Source organism: Trichomycterus rosablanca, unplaced genomic scaffold (genome assembly GCF_030014385.1).
Source record: "Trichomycterus rosablanca isolate fTriRos1 unplaced genomic scaffold, fTriRos1.hap1 scaffold_95, whole genome shotgun sequence".
Lineage (NCBI taxonomy): Eukaryota > Metazoa > Chordata > Actinopteri > Siluriformes > Trichomycteridae > Trichomycterus > Trichomycterus rosablanca.
Window position 1 is genome coordinate 57,629 of NW_026947259.1, and position 18,625 is coordinate 76,253.

General features: G+C 48.4%; 31 non-coding genes across 31 annotated transcripts; 28 read left to right on the forward strand and 3 right to left on the reverse strand.

The window, feature by feature from the left end:
- Positions 1-320: 320 nt before the first annotated feature.
- trnav-cac (transfer RNA valine (anticodon CAC)) lies at positions 321-393 on the forward strand. The gene has a single exon. It is a non-coding gene; the product is annotated as a tRNA-Val (tRNA).
- Positions 394-497: 104 nt separating this feature from the next.
- Positions 498-570, forward strand: trnav-uac (transfer RNA valine (anticodon UAC)). Its single transcript has one exon. It is a non-coding gene; the product is annotated as a tRNA-Val (tRNA).
- A 108-nt stretch (positions 571-678) lies between these two features.
- trnav-aac (transfer RNA valine (anticodon AAC)) lies at positions 679-751 on the forward strand. Its single transcript has one exon. It is a non-coding gene; the product is annotated as a tRNA-Val (tRNA).
- Positions 752-834: 83 nt separating this feature from the next.
- Positions 835-906, forward strand: trnad-guc (transfer RNA aspartic acid (anticodon GUC)). The gene has a single exon. It is a non-coding gene; the product is annotated as a tRNA-Asp (tRNA).
- Positions 907-1,253: 347 nt separating this feature from the next.
- Positions 1,254-1,325, reverse strand: trnag-ucc (transfer RNA glycine (anticodon UCC)). The gene has a single exon. It is a non-coding gene; the product is annotated as a tRNA-Gly (tRNA).
- Positions 1,326-2,271: 946 nt separating this feature from the next.
- On the forward strand, positions 2,272-2,344 carry trnav-cac (transfer RNA valine (anticodon CAC)). Its single transcript has one exon. It is a non-coding gene; the product is annotated as a tRNA-Val (tRNA).
- Positions 2,345-2,627: 283 nt separating this feature from the next.
- Positions 2,628-2,700, forward strand: trnav-aac (transfer RNA valine (anticodon AAC)). The gene has a single exon. It is a non-coding gene; the product is annotated as a tRNA-Val (tRNA).
- A 1,348-nt stretch (positions 2,701-4,048) lies between these two features.
- On the forward strand, positions 4,049-4,121 carry trnav-cac (transfer RNA valine (anticodon CAC)). Its single transcript has one exon. It is a non-coding gene; the product is annotated as a tRNA-Val (tRNA).
- Positions 4,122-5,469: 1,348 nt separating this feature from the next.
- On the forward strand, positions 5,470-5,542 carry trnav-cac (transfer RNA valine (anticodon CAC)). The gene has a single exon. It is a non-coding gene; the product is annotated as a tRNA-Val (tRNA).
- A 104-nt stretch (positions 5,543-5,646) lies between these two features.
- trnav-uac (transfer RNA valine (anticodon UAC)) lies at positions 5,647-5,719 on the forward strand. Its single transcript has one exon. It is a non-coding gene; the product is annotated as a tRNA-Val (tRNA).
- A 108-nt stretch (positions 5,720-5,827) lies between these two features.
- Positions 5,828-5,900, forward strand: trnav-aac (transfer RNA valine (anticodon AAC)). Its single transcript has one exon. It is a non-coding gene; the product is annotated as a tRNA-Val (tRNA).
- A 1,348-nt stretch (positions 5,901-7,248) lies between these two features.
- On the forward strand, positions 7,249-7,321 carry trnav-cac (transfer RNA valine (anticodon CAC)). The gene has a single exon. It is a non-coding gene; the product is annotated as a tRNA-Val (tRNA).
- A 1,348-nt stretch (positions 7,322-8,669) lies between these two features.
- trnav-cac (transfer RNA valine (anticodon CAC)) lies at positions 8,670-8,742 on the forward strand. The gene has a single exon. It is a non-coding gene; the product is annotated as a tRNA-Val (tRNA).
- A 104-nt stretch (positions 8,743-8,846) lies between these two features.
- trnav-uac (transfer RNA valine (anticodon UAC)) lies at positions 8,847-8,919 on the forward strand. Its single transcript has one exon. It is a non-coding gene; the product is annotated as a tRNA-Val (tRNA).
- Positions 8,920-9,027: 108 nt separating this feature from the next.
- On the forward strand, positions 9,028-9,100 carry trnav-aac (transfer RNA valine (anticodon AAC)). The gene has a single exon. It is a non-coding gene; the product is annotated as a tRNA-Val (tRNA).
- An 83-nt stretch (positions 9,101-9,183) lies between these two features.
- Positions 9,184-9,255, forward strand: trnad-guc (transfer RNA aspartic acid (anticodon GUC)). Its single transcript has one exon. It is a non-coding gene; the product is annotated as a tRNA-Asp (tRNA).
- A 347-nt stretch (positions 9,256-9,602) lies between these two features.
- Positions 9,603-9,674, reverse strand: trnag-ucc (transfer RNA glycine (anticodon UCC)). The gene has a single exon. It is a non-coding gene; the product is annotated as a tRNA-Gly (tRNA).
- Positions 9,675-10,620: 946 nt separating this feature from the next.
- On the forward strand, positions 10,621-10,693 carry trnav-uac (transfer RNA valine (anticodon UAC)). The gene has a single exon. It is a non-coding gene; the product is annotated as a tRNA-Val (tRNA).
- Positions 10,694-11,043: 350 nt separating this feature from the next.
- On the reverse strand, positions 11,044-11,115 carry trnag-ucc (transfer RNA glycine (anticodon UCC)). Its single transcript has one exon. It is a non-coding gene; the product is annotated as a tRNA-Gly (tRNA).
- Positions 11,116-12,061: 946 nt separating this feature from the next.
- On the forward strand, positions 12,062-12,134 carry trnav-cac (transfer RNA valine (anticodon CAC)). Its single transcript has one exon. It is a non-coding gene; the product is annotated as a tRNA-Val (tRNA).
- Positions 12,135-12,417: 283 nt separating this feature from the next.
- On the forward strand, positions 12,418-12,490 carry trnav-aac (transfer RNA valine (anticodon AAC)). Its single transcript has one exon. It is a non-coding gene; the product is annotated as a tRNA-Val (tRNA).
- Positions 12,491-13,838: 1,348 nt separating this feature from the next.
- trnav-cac (transfer RNA valine (anticodon CAC)) lies at positions 13,839-13,911 on the forward strand. The gene has a single exon. It is a non-coding gene; the product is annotated as a tRNA-Val (tRNA).
- A 285-nt stretch (positions 13,912-14,196) lies between these two features.
- trnav-uac (transfer RNA valine (anticodon UAC)) lies at positions 14,197-14,269 on the forward strand. Its single transcript has one exon. It is a non-coding gene; the product is annotated as a tRNA-Val (tRNA).
- Positions 14,270-14,377: 108 nt separating this feature from the next.
- trnav-aac (transfer RNA valine (anticodon AAC)) lies at positions 14,378-14,450 on the forward strand. The gene has a single exon. It is a non-coding gene; the product is annotated as a tRNA-Val (tRNA).
- Positions 14,451-15,975: 1,525 nt separating this feature from the next.
- Positions 15,976-16,048, forward strand: trnav-uac (transfer RNA valine (anticodon UAC)). Its single transcript has one exon. It is a non-coding gene; the product is annotated as a tRNA-Val (tRNA).
- A 108-nt stretch (positions 16,049-16,156) lies between these two features.
- On the forward strand, positions 16,157-16,229 carry trnav-aac (transfer RNA valine (anticodon AAC)). Its single transcript has one exon. It is a non-coding gene; the product is annotated as a tRNA-Val (tRNA).
- Positions 16,230-16,312: 83 nt separating this feature from the next.
- Positions 16,313-16,384, forward strand: trnad-guc (transfer RNA aspartic acid (anticodon GUC)). The gene has a single exon. It is a non-coding gene; the product is annotated as a tRNA-Asp (tRNA).
- A 1,365-nt stretch (positions 16,385-17,749) lies between these two features.
- trnav-cac (transfer RNA valine (anticodon CAC)) lies at positions 17,750-17,822 on the forward strand. Its single transcript has one exon. It is a non-coding gene; the product is annotated as a tRNA-Val (tRNA).
- A 104-nt stretch (positions 17,823-17,926) lies between these two features.
- trnav-uac (transfer RNA valine (anticodon UAC)) lies at positions 17,927-17,999 on the forward strand. The gene has a single exon. It is a non-coding gene; the product is annotated as a tRNA-Val (tRNA).
- Positions 18,000-18,107: 108 nt separating this feature from the next.
- Positions 18,108-18,180, forward strand: trnav-aac (transfer RNA valine (anticodon AAC)). The gene has a single exon. It is a non-coding gene; the product is annotated as a tRNA-Val (tRNA).
- An 83-nt stretch (positions 18,181-18,263) lies between these two features.
- Positions 18,264-18,335, forward strand: trnad-guc (transfer RNA aspartic acid (anticodon GUC)). Its single transcript has one exon. It is a non-coding gene; the product is annotated as a tRNA-Asp (tRNA).
- The last annotated feature ends 290 nt before the right edge of the window (positions 18,336-18,625 follow it).

Here is an 18,625-nt window from a genome sequence, read left to right on the forward strand (position 1 = left end):
CTGAGCCAGTTTGGCCATTTAGCATAATGCAAAGGCTGCTTGTGGAAGCTGCAGTTTGTGCTTAGCTGTAGGGACTGGGTGCTTGTGTCTTGTGCCGTTTGCCTGGCTTCACACTTTGATGCCATGCTTTTGTGTTGCTGCAAGTGCTACTTTTGCTTTCTCTGCTTTAAAGGCACACAGACACGTGTTTGCTGCTTTAGCTTTTTGTTGTTGGTAAGCCCATGGCCCATGACTTAGTCAGTAGAATTGAGCCAGTTCTTTGGATGAGTGAAGCCTCTGATGAGTGCTGCAACACAAGTGGCACTGAGCTGAGGCATGCAGTTTCTGTAGTGTAGTGGTCATCATGTTCGCCTCACACGCGAAAGGTCCCCGGTTCGAAACCGGGCAGAAACAATGCTTACCCTTTATGCATCGCTTGATAACTTTCTGCCCATATTTGTGTTTTGAGTCCCTTTTTAATCCAGACACTAAGCTGCAGCCAGGAGGTGCTAGACTCAGTTTCTGTAGTGTAGTGGTCATCACGTTCGCTTTACACGCGAAAGGTCCCCGGTTCGAAACCGGGCAGAAGCAGCTGAGACTTTTTATGCTTCGCATGACAACATTCTTCCTTCATCTAGGTTTTGAATTTCAGTTTATTCCAGACACAAAGCTGCAGCCAGGAAGTGCCCCACTCAGTTAGTTTCTGTAGTGTAGTGGTCATCACGTTCGCCTAACACGCGAAAGGTCCCCGGTTCGAAACCGGGCAGAAACATCTTTGCTGCAGGTGGCCTTTCTGTTCACCTCAAGTGGTGAGAGTTTCAGGGAGGTATGCCTAATCGATGCCCCTTTTGCTCGTCCTCGTTAGTATAGTGGACAGTATCTCCGCCTGTCACGCGGAAGACCGGGGTTCGATTCCCCGACGGGGAGACGGCATTGTTTTTGCCGCTAAGCGCATGGCATGGAAGAGTGACTAGTCTGCATCTGATTTTCTTTTTGAGTCTTCTCAAACTGCACGTGGCACATTCCTTGAAGGTAACACTGTTTGGTCTTGGTGACATTAAGTAGAACAAGGGCCTTTCCATGAGATTAGAAGAATGGCCACTGTCCCTGTGTACAGCTCCTGTTTGGCTGGATTCTACCACTGAACCACCAATGCTGCACATGCCCAGCTTCAGACCTTCCTGGCTGAGATGGTGGAATTATGTTGCAGCGAGCAATATGAAAGTAGTTGCAAGCTACTTTTTGTTCCCTTGGCACCTGCTGGTTAAAGGGTATGCGTTGGCCGGGAATCTAACCCGGGTCAACTGCTTGGAAGGCAGCTATGCTCACCACTATACCACCAACGCAGGCGACAAAAGCACCACCCTGTTAGAACCCGTTGCTGCAAGCAAGTGCTGGTTTTGTCTTTGTGGCTCTGTGAAGGGGAGTTGGTCTCCACGACTTGTTCTTTGGTGAGTAATTGTGCTAGGAGGTCTTTTAGCAGTCAGCTGATCTCTCTGCATCACATCAACTAAGAGAACAACTGCACAACAGCTTTCACCATCACCCCAGCTGTGTGCCACCACATTATTGGTCTATCAGGACTAGCAGAGAGCTTTCACACCCCTTTCCTCCAATGGCTGCACGGTGAGTTTGCTGATGTCACAGCTGGGATTCAGACAAAGAGCTTTTGAATTTCTGGAAAGGGAGGGGACCAGTAGAAGTGATCAAGTCCTGTGGATGAGTGGAGGCTCCCAGCAAGACCCAGGTTCATTTTAGTGGAATACTGCTTGGACTCCTTCTGCTGCACATTGCAAAGTTTCCAGGGATGCAAGGAGACTCTCATAGCCCTGTGGAAGCAGGAGAACACCTGGGTGCCTTTCTGCAAATCTGCTCTCTCATCTGTAAGTTTCATTTCAAAGTTTCATTGACCATGACTGAGATCTTTCTCACTTGTTGTACTGAATTAGTTTGGAGTGGGAGGCTTATGTTACTGAGCCAGTTTGGCCATTTAGCATAATGCAAAGGCTGCTTGTGGAAGCTGCAGTTTGTGCTTAGCTGTAGGGACTGGGTGCTTGTGTCTTGTGCCGTTTGTCTGGCTTCACACTTTGATGCCATGCTTTTTTGTTGCTGCAAGTGCTACTTTTGCTTTCTCTGCTTTAAAGGCACACAGACACGTGTTTGCTGCTTTAGCTTTTTGCTGTTGGTAAGCCCATGGCCCATGACTTAGTCAGTAGAATTGAGCCAGTTCTTTGGATGAGTGAAGCCTCTGATGAGTGCTGCAACACAAGTGGCACTGAGCTGAGGCATGCAGTTTCTGTAGTGTAGTGGTCATCACGTTCGCCTCACACGCGAAAGGTCCCCGGTTCGAAACCGGGCAGAAACAATGCTTACCCTTTATGCATCGCTTGATAACTTTTTAATCCAGACACTAAGCTGCAGCCAGGAGGTGCTAGACTCAGTTTCTGAAGTGTAGTGGTCAAGTGTAGTGGCCAGCCAAACAGCCAAATCACGTTTGCTTTACACGCGAAAGGTCCCCGGTTCGAAACCGGGCAGAAGCAGCTGAGACTTTTTATGCTTCGCATGACAACATTTTTCCTTCATCTAGGTTTTGAATTTCAGTTTATTCCAGACACAAAGCTGCAGCCAGGAAGTGCCCCACTCAGTTAGTTTCTGTAGTGTAGTGGTCATCACGTTCGCCTAACACGCGAAAGGTCCCCGGTTCGAAACCGGGCAGAAACATCTTTGCTGCAGGTGGCCTTTCTGTTCACCTCAAGTGGTGAGAGTTTCAGGGAGGTATGCCTAATCGATGCCCCTTTTGCTCGTCCTCGTTAGTATAGTGGACAGTATCTCCGCCTGTCACGCGGAAGACCGGGGTTCGATTCCCCGAAGGGGAGACGGCATTGTTTTTGCCGCTAAGCGCATGGCATGGAAGAGTGACTAGTCTGCATCTGATTTTCTTTTTGAGTCTTCTCAAACTGCACGTGGCACATTCCTTGAAGGTAACACTGTTTGGTCTTGGTGACATTAAGTAGAAAAAGGGCCTTTCCATGAGATTAGAAGAATGGCCACTGTCCCTGTGTACAGCTCCTGTTTGGCTGGATTTCAGATTGCCTCAGATGCTCACCACTATACCACCAACGCAGGCGACAAAAGCACCACCCTGTTAGAACCCGTTGCTGCAAGCAAGTGCTGGTTTTGTCTTTGTGGCTCTGTGAAGGGGAGTTGGTCTCCAAGACTTGTTCTTTGGTGAGTAATTGTGCTAGGAGGTCTTTTAGCAGTCAGCTGATCTCTCTGCATCACATCAACAAAGAGAACAACTGCACAACAGCTTTCACCATCACCACAGCTGTGTGCCACCACATTATTGGTCTATCAGGACTAGCAGAGAGCTTTCACACCCCTTTCCTCCAATGGCTGCACGGTGAGTTTGCTGATGTCACAGCTGGGATTCAGACAAAGAGCTTTTGAATTTCTGGAAAGGGAGGGGACCAGTAGAAGTGATCAAGTCCTGTGGATGAGTGGAGGCTCCCAGCAAGACCCAGGTTCATTTTAGTGGAATACTGCTTGGACTACTTCTGCTGCACATTGCAAAGTTTCCAGGGATGCAAGGAGACTCTCATAGCCCTGTGGAAGCAGGAGAACACCTGGGTGCCTTTCTGCAAATCTGCTCTCTCATCTGTAAGTTTCATTTCAAAGTTTCATTGACCATGACTGAGATCTTTCTCACTTGTTGTACTGAATTAGTTTGGAGTGGGAGGCTTATGTTACTGAGCCAGTTTGGCCATTTAGCATAAAGCAAAGGCTGCTTGTGGAAGCTGCAGTTTGTGCTTAGCTGTAGGGACTGGGTGCTTGTGTCTTGTTCCGTTTGCCTGGCTTCACACTTTGATGCCATGCTTTTGTGTTGCTGCAAGTGCTACTTTTGCTTTCTCTGCTTTAAAGGCACACAGACACGTGTTTGCTGCTTTAGCTTTTTGTTGTTGGTAAGCCCATGGCCCATGACTTAGTCAGTAGAATTGAGCCAGTTCTTTGGATGAGTGAAGCCTCTGATGAGTGCTGCAACACAAGTGGCACTGAGCCGAGGCATCCAGTTTCTGTAGTGTAGTGGTCATCACGTTCGCCTCACACGCGAAAGGTCCCCGGTTCGAAACCGGGCAGAAACATCTTTGCTGCAGGTGGCCTTTCTGTTCACCTCAAGTGGTGAGAGTTTCAGGGAGGTATGCCTAATCGATGCCCCTTTTGCTCGTCCTCGTTAGTATAGTGGACAGTATCTCCGCCTGTCACGCGGAAGACCGGGGTTCGATTCCCCGAAGGGGAGACGGCATTGTTTTTGCCGCTAAGCGCATGGCATGGAAGAGTGACTAGTCTGCATCTGATTTTCTTTTTGAGTCTTCTCAAACTGCACGTGGCACATTCCTTGAAGGTAACACTGTTTGGTCTTGGTGACATTAAGTAGAAAAAGGGCCTTTCCATGAGATTAGAAGAATGGCCACTGTCCCTGTGTACAGCTCCTGTTTGGCTGGATTTCAGATTGCCTCAGATGCTCACCACTATACCACCAACGCAGGCGACAAAAGCACCACCCTGTTAGAACCCGTTGCTGCAAGCAAGTGCTGGTTTTGTCTTTGTGGCTCTGTGAAGGGGAGTTGGTCTCCAAGACTTGTTCTTTGGTGAGTAATTGTGCTAGGAGGTCTTTTAGCAGTCAGCTGATCTCTCTGCATCACATCAACAAAGAGAACAACTGCACAACAGCTTTCACCATCACCACAGCTGTGTGCCACCACATTATTGGTCTATCAGGACTAGCAGAGAGCTTTCACACCCCTTTCCTCCAATGGCTGCACGGTGAGTTTGCTGATGTCACAGCTGGGATTCAGACAAAGAGCTTTTGAATTTCTGGAAAGGGAGGGGACCAGTAGAAGTGATCAAGTCCTGTGGATGAGTGGAGGCTCCCAGCAAGACCCAGGTTCATTTTAGTGGAATACTGCTTGGACTACTTCTGCTGCACATTGCAAAGTTTCCAGGGATGCAAGGAGACTCTCATAGCCCTGTGGAAGCAGGAGAACACCTGGGTGCCTTTCTGCAAATCTGCTCTCTCATCTGTAAGTTTCATTTCAAAGTTTCATTGACCATGACTGAGATCTTTCTCACTTGTTGTACTGAATTAGTTTGGAGTGGGAGGCTTATGTTACTGAGCCAGTTTGGCCATTTAGCATAAAGCAAAGGCTGCTTGTGGAAGCTGCAGTTTGTGCTTAGCTGTAGGGACTGGGTGCTTGTGTCTTGTTCCGTTTGCCTGGCTTCACACTTTGATGCCATGCTTTTGTGTTGCTGCAAGTGCTACTTTTGCTTTCTCTGCTTTAAAGGCACACAGACACGTGTTTGCTGCTTTAGCTTTTTGTTGTTGGTAAGCCCATGGCCCATGACTTAGTCAGTAGAATTGAGCCAGTTCTTTGGATGAGTGAAGCCTCTGATGAGTGCTGCAACACAAGTGGCACTGAGCCGAGGCATCCAGTTTCTGTAGTGTAGTGGTCATCACGTTCGCCTCACACGCGAAAGGTCCCCGGTTCGAACCCGGGCAGAAGCAGCTGAGACTTTTTATGCTTCGCATGACAACATTCTTCCCATATTTGTGTTTTGAGTCCCTTTTTAATCCAGACACTAAGCTGCAGCCAGGAGGTGCTAGACTCAGTTTCTGTAGTGTAGTGGTCATCACGTTCGCTTTACACGCGAAAGGTCCCCGGTTCGAAACCGGGCAGAAGCAGCTGAGACTTTTTATGCTTCGCATGACAACATTCTTCCTTCATCTAGGTTTTGAATTTCAGTTTATTCCAGACACAAAGCTGCAGCCAGGAAGTGCCCCACTCAGTTAGTTTCTGTAGTGTAGTGGTCATCACGTTCGCCTAACACGCGAAAGGTCCCCGGTTCGAAACCGGGCAGAAACATCTTTGCTGCAGGTGGCCTTTCTGTTCACCTCAAGTGGTGAGAGTTTCAGGGAGGTATGCCTAATCGATGCCCCTTTTGCTCGTCCTCGTTAGTATAGTGGACAGTATCTCCGCCTGTCACGCGGAAGACCGGGGTTCGATTCCCCGAAGGGGAGACGGCATTGTTTTTGCCGCTAAGCGCATGGCATGGAAGAGTGACTAGTCTGCATCTGATTTTCTTTTTGAGTCTTCTCAAACTGCACGTGGCACATTCCTTGAAGGTAACACTGTTTGGTCTTGGTGACATTAAGTAGAAAAAGGGCCTTTCCATGAGATTAGAAGAATGGCCACTGTCCCTGTGTACAGCTCCTGTTTGGCTGGATTTCAGATTGCCTCAGATGCTCACCACTATACCACCAACGCAGGCGACAAAAGCACCACCCTGTTAGAACCCGTTGCTGCAAGCAAGTGCTGGTTTTGTCTTTGTGGCTCTGTGAAGGGGAGTTGGTCTCCAAGACTTGTTCTTTGGTGAGTAATTGTGCTAGGAGGTCTTTTAGCAGTCAGCTGATCTCTCTGCATCACATCAACAAAGAGAACAACTGCACAACAGCTTTCACCATCACCACAGCTGTGTGCCACCACATTATTGGTCTATCAGGACTAGCAGAGAGCTTTCACACCCCTTTCCTCCAATGGCTGCACGGTGAGTTTGCTGATGTCACAGCTGGGATTCAGACAAAGAGCTTTTGAATTTCTGGAAAGGGAGGGGACCAGTAGAAGTGATCAAGTCCTGTGGATGAGTGGAGGCTCCCAGCAAGACCCAGGTTCATTTTAGTGGAATACTGCTTGGACTACTTCTGCTGCACATTGCAAAGTTTCCAGGGATGCAAGGAGACTCTCATAGCCCTGTGGAAGCAGGAGAACACCTGGGTGCCTTTCTGCAAATCTGCTCTCTCATCTGTAAGTTTCATTTCAAAGTTTCATTGACCATGACTGAGATCTTTCTCACTTGTTGTACTGAATTAGTTTGGAGTGGGAGGCTTATGTTACTGAGCCAGTTTGGCCATTTAGCATAAAGCAAAGGCTGCTTGTGGAAGCTGCAGTTTGTGCTTAGCTGTAGGGACTGGGTGCTTGTGTCTTGTTCCGTTTGCCTGGCTTCACACTTTGATGCCATGCTTTTGTGTTGCTGCAAGTGCTACTTTTGCTTTCTCTGCTTTAAAGGCACACAGACACGTGTTTGCTGCTTTAGCTTTTTGTTGTTGGTAAGCCCATGGCCCATGACTTAGTCAGTAGAATTGAGCCAGTTCTTTGGATGAGTGAAGCCTCTGATGAGTGCTGCAACACAAGTGGCACTGAGCCGAGGCATCCAGTTTCTGTAGTGTAGTGGTCATCACGTTCGCCTCACACGCGAAAGGTCCCCGGTTCGAAACCGGGCAGAAACATCTTTGCTGCAGGTGGCCTTTCTGTTCACCTCAAGTGGTGAGAGTTTCAGGGAGGTATGCCTAATCGATGCCCCTTTTGCTCGTCCTCGTTAGTATAGTGGACAGTATCTCCGCCTGTCACGCGGAAGACCGGGGTTCGATTCCCCGAAGGGGAGACGGCATTGTTTTTGCCGCTAAGCGCATGGCATGGAAGAGTGACTAGTCTGCATCTGATTTTCTTTTTGAGTCTTCTCAAACTGCACGTGGCACATTCCTTGAAGGTAACACTGTTTGGTCTTGGTGACATTAAGTAGAAAAAGGGCCTTTCCATGAGATTAGAAGAATGGCCACTGTCCCTGTGTACAGCTCCTGTTTGGCTGGATTTCAGATTGCCTCAGATGCTCACCACTATACCACCAACGCAGGCGACAAAAGCACCACCCTGTTAGAACCCGTTGCTGCAAGCAAGTGCTGGTTTTGTCTTTGTGGCTCTGTGAAGGGGAGTTGGTCTCCAAGACTTGTTCTTTGGTGAGTAATTGTGCTAGGAGGTCTTTTAGCAGTCAGCTGATCTCTCTGCATCACATCAACAAAGAGAACAACTGCACAACAGCTTTCACCATCACCACAGCTGTGTGCCACCACATTATTGGTCTATCAGGACTAGCAGAGAGCTTTCACACCCCTTTCCTCCAATGGCTGCACGGTGAGTTTGCTGATGTCACAGCTGGGATTCAGACAAAGAGCTTTTGAATTTCTGGAAAGGGAGGGGACCAGTAGAAGTGATCAAGTCCTGTGGATGAGTGGAGGCTCCCAGCAAGACCCAGGTTCATTTTAGTGGAATACTGCTTGGACTACTTCTGCTGCACATTGCAAAGTTTCCAGGGATGCAAGGAGACTCTCATAGCCCTGTGGAAGCAGGAGAACACCTGGGTGCCTTTCTGCAAATCTGCTCTCTCATCTGTAAGTTTCATTTCAAAGTTTCATTGACCATGACTGAGATCTTTCTCACTTGTTGTACTGAATTAGTTTGGAGTGGGAGGCTTATGTTACTGAGCCAGTTTGGCCATTTAGCATAAAGCAAAGGCTGCTTGTGGAAGCTGCAGTTTGTGCTTAGCTGTAGGGACTGGGTGCTTGTGTCTTGTTCCGTTTGCCTGGCTTCACACTTTGATGCCATGCTTTTGTGTTGCTGCAAGTGCTACTTTTGCTTTCTCTGCTTTAAAGGCACACAGACACGTGTTTGCTGCTTTAGCTTTTTGTTGTTGGTAAGCCCATGGCCCATGACTTAGTCAGTAGAATTGAGCCAGTTCTTTGGATGAGTGAAGCCTCTGATGAGTGCTGCAACACAAGTGGCACTGAGCCGAGGCATCCAGTTTCTGTAGTGTAGTGGTCATCACGTTCGCCTCACACGCGAAAGGTCCCCGGTTCGAACCCGGGCAGAAGCAGCTGAGACTTTTTATGCTTCGCATGACAACATTCTTCCCATATTTGTGTTTTGAGTCCCTTTTTAATCCAGACACTAAGCTGCAGCCAGGAGGTGCTAGACTCAGTTTCTGTAGTGTAGTGGTCATCACGTTCGCTTTACACGCGAAAGGTCCCCGGTTCGAAACCGGGCAGAAGCAGCTGAGACTTTTTATGCTTCGCATGACAACATTCTTCCTTCATCTAGGTTTTGAATTTCAGTTTATTCCAGACACAAAGCTGCAGCCAGGAAGTGCCCCACTCAGTTAGTTTCTGTAGTGTAGTGGTCATCACGTTCGCCTAACACGCGAAAGGTCCCCGGTTCGAAACCGGGCAGAAACATCTTTGCTGCAGGTGGCCTTTCTGTTCACCTCAAGTGGTGAGAGTTTCAGGGAGGTATGCCTAATCGATGCCCCTTTTGCTCGTCCTCGTTAGTATAGTGGACAGTATCTCCGCCTGTCACGCGGAAGACCGGGGTTCGATTCCCCGACGGGGAGACGGCATTGTTTTTGCCGCTAAGCGCATGGCATGGAAGAGTGACTAGTCTGCATCTGATTTTCTTTTTGAGTCTTCTCAAACTGCACGTGGCACATTCCTTGAAGGTAACACTGTTTGGTCTTGGTGACATTAAGTAGAACAAGGGCCTTTCCATGAGATTAGAAGAATGGCCACTGTCCCTGTGTACAGCTCCTGTTTGGCTGGATTCTACCACTGAACCACCAATGCTGCACATGCCCAGCTTCAGACCTTCCTGGCTGAGATGGTGGAATTATGTTGCAGCGAGCAATATGAAAGGAGTTGCAAGCTACTTTTTGTTCCCTTGGCACCTGCTGGTTAAAGGGTATGCGTTGGCCGGGAATCGAACCCGGGTCAACTGCTTGGAAGACAGCTATGCTCACCACTATACCACCAACGCAGGCGACAAAAGCACCACCCTGTTAGAACCCGTTGCTGCAAGCAAGTGCTGGTTTTGTCTTTGTGGCTCTGTGAAGGGGAGTTGGTCTCCAAGACTTGTTCTTTGGTGAGTAATTGTGCTAGGAAGTCTTTTAGCAGTCAGCTGATCTCTCTGCATCACATCAACAAAGAGAACAACTGCACAACAGCTTTCACCATCACCCCAGCTGTGTGCCACCACATTATTGGTCTATCAGGACTAGCAGAGAGCTTTCACACCCCTTTCCTCCAATGGCTGCACGGTGAGTTTGCTGATGTCACAGCTGGGATTCAGACAAAGAGCTTTTAAATTTCTGGAAAGGGAGGGGACCAGTAGAAGTGATCAAGTCCTGTGGATGAGTGGAGGCTCCCAGCAAGACCCAGGTTCATTTTAGTGGAATACTGCTTGGACTCCTTCTGCTGCACATTGCAAAGTTTCCAGGGATGCAAGAAGACTCTCATAGCCCTGTGGAAGCAGGAGAACACCTGGGTGCCTTTCTGCAAATCTGCTCTCTCATCTGTAAGTTTCATTTCAAAGTTTCATTGACCATGACTGAGATCTTTCTCACTTGTTGTACTGAATTAGTTTGGAGTGGGAGGCTTATGTTACTGAGCCAGTTTGGCCATTTAGCATAATGCAAAGGCTGCTTGTGGAAGCTGCAGTTTGTGCTTAGCTGTAGGGACTGGGTGCTTGTGTCTTGTGCCGTTTGCCTGGCTTCACACTTTGATGCCATGCTTTTGTGTTGCTGCAAGTGCTACTTTTGCTTTCTCTGCTTTAAAGGCACACAGACACGTGTTTGCTGCTTTAGCTTTTTGTTGTTGGTAAGCCCATGGCCCATGACTTAGTCAGTAGAATTGAGCCAGTTCTTTGGATGAGTGAAGCCTCTGATGAGTGCTGCAACACAAGTGGCACTGAGCTGAGGCATGCAGTTTCTGTAGTGTAGTGGTCATCACGTTCGCTTTACACGTGAAAGGTCCCCGGTTCGAAACCGGGCAGAAACATCTTTGCTGCAGGTGGCCTTTCTGTTCACCTCAAGTGGAAGAGTGACTAGTCTGCATCTGATTTTCTTTTTGAGTCTTCTCAAACTGCACGTGGCACATTCCTTGAAGGTAACACTGTTTGGTCTTGGTGACATTAAGTAGAACAAGGGCCTTTCCATGAGATTAGAAGAATGGCCACTGTCCCTGTGTACAGCTCCTGTTTGGCTGGATTCTACCACTGAACCACCAATGCTGCACATGCCCAGCTTCAGACCTTCCTGGCTGAGATGGTGGAATTATGTTGCAGCGAGCAATATGAAAGTAGTTGCAAGCTACTTTTTGTTCCCTTGGCACCTGCTGGTTAAAGGGTATGCGTTGGCCGGGAATCTAACCCGGGTCAACTGCTTGGAAGGCAGCTATGCTCACCACTATACCACCAACGCAGGCGACAAAAGCACCACCCTGTTAGAACCCGTTGCTGCAAGCAAGTGCTGGTTTTGTCTTTGTGGCTCTGTGAAGGGGAGTTGGTCTCCACGACTTGTTCTTTGGTGAGTAATTGTGCTAGGAGGTCTTTTAGCAGTCAGCTGATCTCTCTGCATCACATCAACTAAGAGAACAACTGCACAACAGCTTTCACCATCACCCCAGCTGTGTGCCACCACATTATTGGTCTATCAGGACTAGCAGAGAGCTTTCACACCCCTTTCCTCCAATGGCTGCACGGTGAGTTTGCTGATGTCACAGCTGGGATTCAGACAAAGAGCTTTTGAATTTCTGGAAAGGGAGGGGACCAGTAGAAGTGATCAAGTCCTGTGGATGAGTGGAGGCTCCCAGCAAGACCCAGGTTCATTTTAGTGGAATACTGCTTGGACTCCTTCTGCTGCATATTGCAAAGTTTCCAGGGATGCAAGGAGACTCTCATAGCCCTGTGGAAGCAGGAGAACACCTGGGTGCCTTTCTGCAAATCTGCTCTCTCATCTGTAAGTTTCATTTCAAAGTTTCATTGACCATGACTGAGATCTTTCTCACTTGTTGTACTGAATTAGTTTGGAGTGGGAGGCTTATGTTACTGAGCCAGTTTGGCCATTTAGCATAATGCAAAGGCTGCTTGTGGAAGCTGCAGTTTGTGCTTAGCTGTAGGGACTGGGTGCTTGTGTCTTGTGCCGTTTGTCTGGCTTCACACTTTGATGCCATGCTTTTTTGTTGCTGCAAGTGCTACTTTTGCTTTCTCTGCTTTAAAGGCACACAGACACGTGTTTGCTGCTTTAGCTTTTTGCTGTTGGTAAGCCCATGGCCCATGACTTAGTCAGTAGAATTGAGCCAGTTCTTTGGATGAGTGAAGCCTCTGATGAGTGCTGCAACACAAGTGGCACTGAGCTGAGGCATGCAGTTTCTGTAGTGTAGTGGTCATCACGTTCGCCTCACACGCGAAAGGTCCCCGGTTCGAAACCGGGCAGAAACAATGCTTACCCTTTATGCATCGCTTGATAACTTTTTAATCCAGACACTAAGCTGCAGCCAGGAGGTGCTAGACTCAGTTTCTGAAGTGTAGTGGTCAAGTGTAGTGGCCAGCCAAACAGCCAAATCACGTTTGCTTTACACGCGAAAGGTCCCCGGTTCGAAACCGGGCAGAAGCAGCTGAGACTTTTTATGCTTCGCATGACAACATTTTTCCTTCATCTAGGTTTTGAATTTCAGTTTATTCCAGACACAAAGCTGCAGCCAGGAAGTGCCCCACTCAGTTAGTTTCTGTAGTGTAGTGGTCATCACGTTCGCCTAACACGCGAAAGGTCCCCGGTTCGAAACCGGGCAGAAACATCTTTGCTGCAGGTGGCCTTTCTGTTCACCTCAAGTGGTGAGAGTTTCAGGGAGGTATGCCTAATCGATGCCCCTTTTGCTCGTCCTCGTTAGTATAGTGGACAGTATCTCCGCCTGTCACTCGGAAGACCGGGGTTCGATTCCCTGAAGGGGAGACGGCATTGTTTTTGCCGCTAAGCGCATGGCATGGAAGAGTGACTAGTCTGCATCTGATTTTCTTTTTGAGTCTTCTCAAACTGCACGTGGCACATTCCTTGAAGGTAACACTGTTTGGTCTTGGTGACATTAAGTAGAAAAAGGGCCTTTCCATGAGATTAGAAGAATGGCCACTGTCCCTGTGTACAGCTCCTGTTTGGCTGGATTTCAGATTGCCTCAGATGCTCACCACTATACCACCAACGCAGGCGACAAAAGCACCACCCTGTTAGAACCCGTTGCTGCAAGCAAGTGCTGGTTTTGTCTTTGTGGCTCTGTGAAGGGGAGTTGGTCTCCAAGACTTGTTCTTTGGTGAGTAATTGTGCTAGGAGGTCTTTTAGCAGTCAGCTGATCTCTCTGCATCACATCAACAAAGAGAACAACTGCACAACAGCTTTCACCATCACCACAGCTGTGTGCCACCACATTATTGGTCTATCAGGACTAGCAGAGAGCTTTCACACCCCTTTCCTCCAATGGCTGCACGGTGAGTTTGCTGATGTCACAGCTGGGATTCAGACAAAGAGCTTTTGAATTTCTGGAAAGGGAGGGGACCAGTAGAAGTGATCAAGTCCTGTGGATGAGTGGAGGCTCCCAGCAAGACCCAGGTTCATTTTAGTGGAATACTGCTTGGACTACTTCTGCTGCACATTGCAAAGTTTCCAGGGATGCAAGGAGACTCTCATAGCCCTGTGGAAGCAGGAGAACACCTGGGTGCCTTTCTGCAAATCTGCTCTCTCATCTGTAAGTTTCATTTCAAAGTTTCATTGACCATGACTGAGATCTTTCTCACTTGTTGTACTGAATTAGTTTGGAGTGGGAGGCTTATGTTACTGAGCCAGTTTGGCCATTTAGCATAAAGCAAAGGCTGCTTGTGGAAGCTGCAGTTTGTGCTTAGCTGTAGGGACTGGGTGCTTGTGTCTTGTTCCGTTTGCCTGGCTTCACACTTTGATGCCATGCTTTTGTGTTGCTGCAAGTGCTACTTTTGCTTTCTCTGCTTTAAAGGCACACAGACACGTGTTTGCTGCTTTAGCTTTTTGTTGTTGGTAAGCCCATGGCCCATGACTTAGTCAGTAGAATTGAGCCAGTTCTTTGGATGAGTGAAGCCTCTGATGAGTGCTGCAACACAAGTGGCACTGAGCCGAGGCATCCAGTTTCTGTAGTGTAGTGGTCATCACGTTCGCCTCACACGCGAAAGGTCCCCGGTTCGAACCCGGGCAGAAGCAGCTGAGACTTTTTATGCTTCGCATGACAACATTCTTCCTTCATCTAGGTTTTGAAGTTCAGTTTATTCCAGACACAAAGCTGCAGCCAGGAAGTGCCCCACTCAGTTAGTTTCTGTAGTGTAGTGGTCATCATGTTCGCCTCACACGCGAAAGGTCCCCGGTTCGAAACCGTGCAGAAACAATGCTTACCCTTTATGCATCGCTTGATAACTTTCTGCCCATATGTCTGTTTTGAGTCCCTTTTTAATCCAGACACTAAGCTGCAGCCAGGAGGTGCCCAACTCAGTTTCTGTAGTGTAGTGGTCATCACGTTAGCTTTACACGCGAAAGGTCCCCGGTTCGAAACCGGGCAGAAACAGCTGAGACTTTTTATGCTTCGCATGACAACATTCTTCCTTCATCTAGGTTTTGAATTTCAGTTTATTCCAGACACAAAGCTGCAGCCAGGAAGTGCCCCACTCAGTTAGTTTCTGTAGTGTAGTGGTCATCACGTTCGCCTAACACGCGAAAGGTCCCCGGTTCGAAACCGGGCAGAAACATCTTTGCTGCAGGTGGCTTTTCTGTTCACCTCAAGTGGTGAGAGTTTCAGGGAGGTATGCCTAATCGATGCCCCTTTTGCTCGTCCTCGTTAGTATGGTGGACAGTATCTCCGCCTGTCACGCGGAAGACCGGGGTTCGATTCCCCGACGGGGAGACGGCGTTGTTTTTGCCGCTAAGCGCATGGCATGGAAGAGTGACTAGTCTGCATCTGATTTTCTTTTTGAGTCTTCTCAAACTGCACGTGGCACATTCCTTGAAGGTAACACTGTTTGGTCTTGGTGACATTAAGTAGAACAAGGGCCTTTCCATGAGATAAGAAGAATGGCCACTGTCCCTGTGTACAGCTCCTGTTTGGCTCTATTTCAGATTGCCTCAGATGCTCACCACTATACCACCAACGCAGGCGACAAAAGCACCACCCTGTTAGAACCCGTTGCTGCAAGCAAGTGCTGGTTTTGTCTTTGTGGCTCTGTGAAGGGGAGTTGGTCTCCAAGACTTGTTCTTTGGTGAGTAATTGTGCTAGGAGGTCTTTTAGCAGTCAGCTGATCTCTCTGCATCACATCAACAAAGAGAACAACTGCACAACAGCTTTCACCATCACCCCAGCTGTGTGCCACCACATTATTGGTCTATCAGGACTAGCAGAGAGCTTTCACACCCCTTTCCTCCAATGGCTGCACGGTGAGTTTGCTGATGTCACAGCTGGGATTCAGACAAAGAGCTTTTGAATTTCTGGAAAGGGAGGGGACCAGTAGAAGTGATCAAGTCCTGTGGATGAGTGGAGGCTCCCAGCAAGACCCAGGTTCATTTTAGTGGAATACTGCTTGGACTCCTTCTGCTGCACATTGCAAAGTTTCCAGGGATGCAAGGAGACTCTCATAGCCCTGTGGAAGCAGGAGAACACCTGGGTGCCTTTCTGCAAATCTGCTCTCTCATCTGTAAGTTTCATTTCAAAGTTTCATTGACCATGACTGAGATCTTTCTCACTTGTTGTACTGAATTAGTTTGGAATGGGAGGCTTATGTTACTGAGCCAGTTTGGCCATTTAGCATGAAGCAAAGGCTGCTTGTGGAAGATGCAGTTTGTGCTTAGCTGTGGGGACTGGGTGCTTGTGTCTTGTGCCGTTTGCCTGGCTTCACACTTTGATGCCATGCTTTTGTGTTGCTGCAAGTGCTACTTTTGCTTTCTCTGCTTTAAAGGCACACAGACACGTGTTTGCTGCTTTAGCTTTTTGTTGTTGGTAAGCCCATGGCCCATGACTTAGTCAGTAGAATTGAGCCAGTTCTTTGGATGAGTGAAGCCTCTGATGAGTGCTGCAACACAAGTGGCACTGAGCTGAGGCATGCAGTTTCTGTAGTGTAGTGGTCATCACGTTCGCCTCACATGCGAAAGGTCTCCGGTTCGAAACCGGGCAGAAACAATGCTTACCCTTTCTGCATCGCTTGATAACTTTCTGCCCATATGTTTGTTTTGAGTCCCTTTTTAATCCAGACACTAAGCTGCAGCCAGGAGATGCCCATCTCAGTTTCTGTAGTGTAGTGGTCATCACGTTGGCTTTACACGCGAAAGGTCCCCGGTTCGAAACCGGGCAGAAGCAGCTGAGACTTTTTATGCTTCGCATGACAACATTCTTCCTTCATCTAGGTTTTGAATTTCAGTTTATTCCAGACACAAAGCTGCAGCCAGGAAGTGCCCCACTCAGTTAGTTTCTGTAGTGTAGTGGTCATCACGTTCGCCTAACACGCGAAAGGTCCCCGGTTCGAAACCGGGCAGAAACATCTTTGCTGCAGGTGGCCTTTCTGTTCACCTCAAGTGGTGAGAGTTTCAGGGAGGTATGCCTAATCGATGCCCCTTTTGCTCGTCCTCGTTAGTATAGTGGACAGTATCTCCGCCTGTCACGCGGAAGACCGGGGTTCGATTCCCCGACGGGGAGACGGCATTGTTTTTGCCGCTAAGCGCATGGCATGGAAGAGTGACTAGTCTGCATCTGATTTTCTTTTTGAGTCTTCTCAAACTGCACGTGGCACATTCCTTGAAGGTAACACTGTTTGGTCTTGGTGACATTAAGTAGAAAAAGGGCCTTTCCATGAGATTAGAAGAATGGCCACTGTCCCTGTGTACAGCTCCTGTTTGGCTGGATTCTACCATTGAACCACCAATGCTGCACATGCCCAGCTTCAGACCTTCCTGGCTGAGATGGTGGAATTATGTTGCAGCGAGCAATATGAAAGGAGTTGCAAGCTACTTTTTGTTCCCTTGGCACCTGCTGGTTAAAGGGTATGCGTTGGCCGGGAATCGAACCCGGGTCAACTGTTTGGAAGGCAGCTATGCTCACCACAATACCACCAACGCAGGCGACAAAAGCACCACCCTGTTAGAACCCGTTGCTGCAAGCAAGTGCTGGTTTTGTCTTTGTGGCTCTGTGAAGGGGAGTTGGTCTCCAAGACTTGTTCTTTGGTGAGTAATTGTGCTAGGAGGTCTTTTAGCAGTCAGCTGATCTCTCTGCATCACATCAACAAAGAGAACAACTGCACAACAGCTTTCACCATCACCCCAGCTGTGTGCCACCACATTATTGGTCTATCAGGACTAGCAGAGAGCTTTCACACCCCTTTCCTCCAATGGCTGCACGGTGAGTTTGCTGATGTCACAGCTGGGATTCAGACAAAGAGCTTTTAAATTTCTGGAAAGGGAGGGGACCAGTAGAAGTGATCAAGTCCTGTGGATGAGTGGAGGCTCCCAGCAAGACCCAGGTTCATTTTAGTGGAATACTGCTTGGACTCCTTCTGCTGCACATTGCAAAGTTTCCAGGGATGCAAGAAGACTCTCATAGCCCTGTGGAAGCAGGAGAACACCTGGGTGCCTTTCTGCAAATCTGCTCTCTCATCTGTAAGTTTCATTTCAAAGTTTCATTGACCATGACTGAGATCTTTCTCACTTGTTGTACTGAATTAGTTTGGAGTGGGTGGCTTATGTTACTGAGCCAGTTTGGCCATTTAGCATAATGCAAAGGCTGCTTGTGGAAGCTGCAGTTTGTGCTTAGCTGTAGGGACTGGGTGCTTGTGTCTTGTGCCGTTTGCCTGGCTTCACACTTTGATGCCATGCTTTTGTGTTGCTGCAAGTGCTACTTTTGCTTTCTCTGCTTTAAAGGCACACAGACACGTGTTTGCTGCTTTAGCTTTTTGTTGTTGGTAAGCCCATGGCCCATGACTTAGTCAGTAGAATTGAGCCAGTTCTTTGGATGAGTGAAGCCTCTGATGAGTGCTGCAACACAAGTGGCACTGAGCTGAGGCATGCAGTTTCTGTAGTGTAGTGGTCATCACGTTCGCCTCACACGCGAAAGGTCCCCGGTTCGAAACCGGGCAGAAACAATGCTTACCCTTTATGCATCGCTTGATAACTTTCTGCCCATATTTGTGTTTTGAGTCCCTTTTTAATCCAGACACTAAGCTGCAGCCAGGAGGTGCTAGACTCAGTTTCTGTAGTGTAGTGGTCATCACGTTCGCTTTACACGCGAAAGGCCCCCGGTTCGAAACCGGGCAGAAGCAGCTGAGACTTTTTATGCTTCGCATGACAACATTCTTCCTTCATCTATGTTTTGAATTTCAGTTTATTCCAGACACAAAGCTGCAGCCAGGAAGTGCCCCACTCAGTTAGTTTCTGTAGTGTAGTGGTCATCACGTTCGCCTAACACGCGAAAGGTCCCCGGTTCGAAACCGGGCAGAAACATCTTTGCTGCAGGTGGCCTTTCTGTTCACCTCAAGTGGTGAGAGTTTCAGGGAGGTATGCCTTATCGATGCCCCTTTTGCTCGTCCTCGTTAGTATAGTGGACAGTATCTCCGCCTGTCACGCGGAAGACCGGGGTTCGATTCCCCGACGGGGAGACGGCATTGTTTTTGCCGCTAAGCGCATGGCATGGAAGAGTGACTAGTCTGCATCTGATTTTCTTTTTGAGTCTTCTCAAACTGCACGTGGCACATTCCTTGAAGGTAACACTGTTTGGTCTTGGTGACATTAAGTAGAACAAGGGCCTTTCCATGAGATTAGAAGAATGGCCACTGTCCCTGTGTACAGCTCCTGTTTGGCTGGATTCTACCACTGAACCACCAATGCTGCACATGCCCAGCTTCAGACCTTCCTGGCTGAGATGGTGGAATTATGTTGCAGCGAGCAA